Below are 6,000 nucleotides of genomic sequence, written 5' to 3' on the forward strand. Positions count from 1 at the left end.
TAATATACAATCTTTGGTGTTCCCACAGCGTTGTTACAGATGCCACTGAAGAATTTAAACAAGTAAGACAGGTCAGAAGTTACAGATTTACAGAGGAAGTCTGAATTGCCAAAATTTAAACTTCCAAGCCTCATTAAAATGTATTAAAAATGCAACATAGGAATTATTTTTTATTATTATTTTCTTTTAAATACAAACGATAGTATAGTCCATTCACTGCCTTTTGATTTTGGGCCACTATACCTGAAGCTAGGAAACCAAAGACAAGCAATTTACCACGGTGGAACAGAAAAAACAACCTGCACCTTTTCACATGCTTGCAATGGAAAATTGTACTGCACTAGACATCATTATCCACATGCACAAAAGAAACATTACCTTATTAATCTTATGGTGTATGGAAAAACAATAGACATTATTAAGCTACAGAAGTTACAACAGTTAAATTCTAATCTGTTAGGTTCATAAACATATAGAGAAATTTTTGCAATGTAATACAGCAGTACTCAAATATGTAGAGGATACTATTTTGATGCTGGTTTTTCTTTTGTTTTGTTTTCTGGGGGGGTTGAGGGTTTTAGTGGGTTTGTTGTTTTGTTTTTTTTTCTTTCCCGTAACTGATGATCAATTGAGAAAGATACCTATCCTAATCAACTAGAGCTCATGTGTCTTTTGCAATTTGGAAGTAAACAGGTAAACTTCAACCTCAGTTTCAACCAGAAAGAATTCCAGCAACAAATAAAAAACAAAACAACTATAAACAGCAATCATTTTTTAAAAAGAATTCAGTTATAAATGTACGCGTTACATAAAATACGAACACAGATTATAAATGAAAAATATAACATACAGTAAGTCACTCCAGAACACATGTTTCTCAAGTAAGTTCATCTAACTTTTCAGATGAGCAGTAATTTACTTCAGTAAGCATACACTATTTCAGCTATATGCTATATAGCCATAATTTACATATAAATATTTGTTCTCTTTTAATGAACAGGGATTGTATTTTAAGTGTGTGTGTTTATATATGTACCTACAGACACAGACGTACTCAGCTATGAACAGCCAATTTCTCACATGCCTTTTAGCATAATACTGCCAAAACAGGGAGCTTGATATATTGCAATGAACAGAAAAAAAAGCAGGAAAAAAATAAGTAAGATACACTCAAATCACATATATGTTACCAGTGTAATTGAAAGAAAGATTTTTTTAGGATTTTCTTTCCTTTTTGTATTTCAAATAGCATAGCACCCTCTGGTGCATCTATTAGAAAGAAAACAACTATGAATAAACACCAGTCATTATTATAAAAAAAAGAAAAAAGAAACCCTTAGAAATAAAAAATGCCTAAGTCATATTAGAAATTAAATTTCAATCTCATCGTTTCTATTAAAATGTTTTATAACTGGGGAAATTATAACTATTAATGAATAAAATAATTTTAAAAAAGGAAAACTGCAGGTGTGCTAATATGGGAAAACAAAGTTTGAAATTTATCCTATGCTCTTAATAGGTCATTTTTATTAAAAATAAAGTCAAACATTAAGAAAAAAAAGGTAATTCAGTAAAAAAAAAAGTTACATCAAGCAATATATCTGCTCCTGGTTTTGAAAGAAAGCAAGTTATTAGGACTATATCACATAATTGCAAACTGCGAAATTTCACACCCAAATAGTCACATCTCTTTAAAAGTCCAGTGAGAACAGAATTAAAAAAATAACATGATTATACTATATAGAACACCTCTCAAACTCTGATATGACATGTTAACTACTGTAACACTCCTACTCACCGAGAAAATAATTTCCTACAAAAGTACATTTTCCTAATCACAAAAGCAGAGATCACCACCTGCTTTAAGCAGGTCTTTTGTAAACCTCTGGAAGTCTCAACACAACACATAAGAACTGGAAGTGACACCTGTTTAAATCAACCATCTGTCCCTAACAAACTAGATTCAGCCGAACAGTATATGCACAGCTCCTTAAATTTCCAAAATACTGGTAGATTGTGAGAAAAAGAGAAGTCCTGTTGCAATTGACAATGAACATTACCAGAAATAAGTAAATAAACTTAATTTAAGCGTTAGCCTAAATCATTTTAAAAGCCACATTAATTGTTCAGCTCTCATTATTAGTAATAAAATAAGTAATTTCATTCATAATTTTATAACATGCTGCATTTGGTATTGTAATAACATTCATTTGACAAAGAGATTGATTTGGAAATGGAACTCCAACTACAAGGACACTTCAGTATCACTGATAGCTTATTTTTTATTCTGTATTTGTGATGCACTCACATGTTGTTTCAGCTGAAAATAATTTTTAGAAAGGACTTCAAGAGTCATACAACTTACATTGTTCAAAACCTGTTCATTTTACTGCAGGTAAATACACAACTAATTCAGAATACCTTAAGAGGGAAGGAAACCTTTCATAAGAGGACAAAGTGAAGCTAGAAACATTAGCTAGAGCTGCACTGGTAAAAGATTATTGCATTTTAGATACTTGCTTACATTGCAAGCAAGAAGAGAAGAAAATAATAACAGCCTTCCTTCTCAATGTAAAGTTTAGTAAATGAAAAAAAAAATTACAAAATTTATTCTTTAGACAATTTTGTGCTTAGCAAACTACCCTAACAAGTGGGAACAAGAAACAGGATAGTGCTAACAAAGCCAAACCTAATTATCAGATAAAGCAGTCTGACTTTAAACTCTTTAATAGCATTGTATCTTTGATTTCCATTTCATTTACCCACATTACATTACTGAAAGGGTTTCTCCAGAGTAGCACAATGTAGGGTTAGCTCAGTAATAACAGAATAAAGCATATGATCCATTGAGGCTCATGAGGATATGTTAAAATACAATAAGACAGTTACAAAGTCTAAGCTGTGAAAACCAGTGGGGGGGGGGAAAATCAGAAGTCACCTCATTTTCAAACACTGGTTACCATCACAAGCATCAGCTATTTGATAACTGACAGCATTAGGAAATCTGAACACATAATCCAGATCTTGTGATAATTACTATATTTTAGAGAGAACAAAAAGTCAATACCTTTATCAGTAAAGTCTGTAACATTAAAGCAGGTGATTACAGTTGCATAATTATTTACCAAATTGCAGTCACTTTCTAAAGAACATATGGCTAAATAGTACTAAAAAAGTCTTTGGTTTTAGACAAAATCATACACTTTTAATCTGATTTATTAAGAAACATACACATCTCCTCGCAAAGTTAAACCAGAAAGTTTGTCTAATAGCCTAAGCATGCACTTTTCATTGTTGCCAGAGGTCTGGATACATGTTCTGCAAAGAGATTCAACACCTAGGAAGGATTCCATCCCAAGTAGTTCTCTGTCCTGCTGTAAGAGGGCTACTCAAGAAAGGCATGGAGCAGAATGAGTATTCTCTCTTTTCAACAACAGTAGATGGCCAGGAAAGATTTTACAACCAATGAATCATATAATTTACCAAATAAAATAACAAATACATTATGATTTAACTGTGCCATATAACTAATACAGTACTGTAAGTTCCACTGAAAATTCTTACTGTCTTTAGAGCTTATTTAACAGCAAGACCTAGAAAATCAGTACTCAGTGGTTTCATCTTTGAGTGAAATCACAAAAAGATGATGATGTAGAAACCTTTGGTCATTACTGAAATAATATATTTTTTAAGTTCTTGCTGGCCCATGAAATATACATTAGAAAAAAAAAGACAGATCCAATATGCCTTAGCCTAAGAAATACCCATATCAACCATGCACTAACAGCTTAGCATGTTTTTTGTTTGATAGCTGCTTGGAAAAAATTGCCCATGTCATAATTATTTGTAGTTCAAATGCTAGACAAACAAATACATTATTGCTGAAATTACAGTGAGAAACCCTGCATTTTATACCAGCTTCTACAGATATAAGCCCAGAAAAAGTGTATATACAATTATAATGTAGGGTTTACATTAAAACCAAGAACATCTTTTTTCCTATTTTGCTAAATAAAGCAATAAGGAAATAAGTTATCATTTAGCTTGCCACACATGATTTTACAAGTCTAAGGGGAGAGTGCAATATGGATATGGAGAATTTATAAGAGAATTTCATTGTCATAATAGATGGCAAAAAATTCACTGTATCTAACAGAATTTTAAAAGTACATAAAGTATAATTTGATATCACTGATGATGCAAATCTTGATATCTTAATAAGCAAACACAAAAAGGATGAAGAAAACAAGCATTCTGGATTAAAAAAAAAAAATAAACCATATTTATTAATAACAATTTCTACTACTGCTCCTTGAGAGGTAGAAAGTTGCCTCTTCCCTCTTTCCCAAAGGTACTCCTGAAATACAGTGGTAATTATGAAATCACAAAGAATTTTTTTTCAGTACTGTTTCTTGTTTTCTCCCTTCTTTGTGTTGCTCAGCACACAAACTCACAGTCAATATCCTGAATTTCCTTTATTGTGGAGAGTTTAAGGAGAATTAAATAAATTCTCTACACATGAACATAATTCACTTGCATAAACCAGATCTGCACATGCACTGGCAGTATGAAAGCATCATTTAAAAAAATAATCCCCTGCAGAAGGAGTGTAGAAAGGAAAAAACCCTTCCTGCTCTGTGTGTGTATGGGGGGTTGGGGTGGTACTGAATAAGCAGAAAACCGCTTCACAATACAAAGAAAATACAGCTTGCACTAAAATAAGCAGCAACATTAATTATGAATAAAAGAAAAAAACCACATGGCTACATAAAGCACAAAAAAAGTGATTGATACGATCGACAGCACAAGAGTATCTATAAGACACGGCAAGTTTACAAAAATCTGCAACAATTAGTCGCGTCAAATCAGAACAAGGCCCCTGTAAGTAAAAAGGAAAAAACACCCCTTGCCTCTTGGTGTGCTACAGGATCCGCGTCTGGCTGCATCTTTCCTCCCTCCCCACGGGTTTTTTCGGGTTTTAAGTAAGTAACCTTAGACCGTGGCCGAAGCCTCGTTCCCCAGTTTCTACGTTCCCCATCCGTGCAAACGAAAGACCAAGTAAGATGCATACCCACCGCATCCATGCAATTGTCCTGGAGGTCCCAGAAGCGTGCCTCCGTTCCCATCACCGCCAAGCCACTCTTCCTCCTCACTTCGCACCGCAGCCAGCTCCCCTCCCCGCCCAACAGACACCCCCATCCCAAGCGCCCCTCTCAAGAACGCACTCCCCACCCAACCGCAAAGTACACCCAGGGACAGTGGGGCGGGGAGTGAGGAGGGGGGGGGGGGGGAAAGGCACAGGGAAGACGGACGGAGAGGGGTGGCGGCAGGGAAAAGGAGGGGAGCCGTGAGAGCGACCCACGTACCCCTCGCTGCTCCGAGGCCAACGGCGCTGCCCAAGGGGGCACCCCGGCCCGGATGCTGCGAAAACTGGGGAGGCAGCGGCTGGGGGAGGGAGAGCGGAGGGAGGGCCGGCGTGCGCCCGACAAGCGTATTCACCTGGGCTGAGGCGGGCTGTGGTGGTGTTCCCGCTGTCGTTGCTGCTGGAGGTGGCTGTTGTTGTTGTTGTTGTGGGTGACGATGAGGAAGGGGGTGAGGAGCAGCAGCAGGAGGAGGAGGAGGAGCAGGAGAGGTGCGGTTGTTGTTGATGGGTAACAGTCGCCAGGACTACGGTGACTATGGCGCTTGATTCACAAGGCAACGGTTGCTATAACTCACAAAAGGGAGAGCGAGCGAGGGAGGAGGAGGCGGCGGCCCAGCCAGAGAGTCCCGGAAGAGGCGGGGCCTGCCCTAACGGACGGCGCCGGGAGGCCGGGGGCGGCTCCCCCAGCCGGGCCGGGTCTCGCGTGGCTCTCACGCCGGACGAGGGTGGCCGGCGCGGACGGAAGCGCGGAGGCAGTGGCAGCGGAGACGCGATGGGGCTGCCGGCGGCGGGTGGCGGCGCGGGGCCCGCTGCGAGGGGCGTGGCCGTGCGGGTGCTGCCTGGGCCGGGTCCCCGGC

At 38.5% G+C, this 6,000-nt stretch overlaps 1 protein-coding gene across 1 annotated transcript in view; it reads right to left on the reverse strand.

Moving 5' to 3' along the window:
- Positions 1–5,619, reverse strand: part of RFX3 (regulatory factor X3) — a 119,476-nt gene extending 113,857 nt beyond the window's left edge. The window contains exon 1 of the mRNA XM_034072859.1: positions 5,500–5,619. The gene's annotated coding sequence lies outside the window, so the exon portion shown is untranslated. The remainder of the gene's footprint in view (positions 1–5,499) is intronic.
- Positions 5,620–6,000: the final 381 nt, after the last annotated feature.

This window comes from Melopsittacus undulatus, chromosome Z (assembly GCF_012275295.1).
Source record: "Melopsittacus undulatus isolate bMelUnd1 chromosome Z, bMelUnd1.mat.Z, whole genome shotgun sequence".
Classification (NCBI taxonomy): domain Eukaryota; kingdom Metazoa; phylum Chordata; class Aves; order Psittaciformes; family Psittaculidae; genus Melopsittacus; species Melopsittacus undulatus.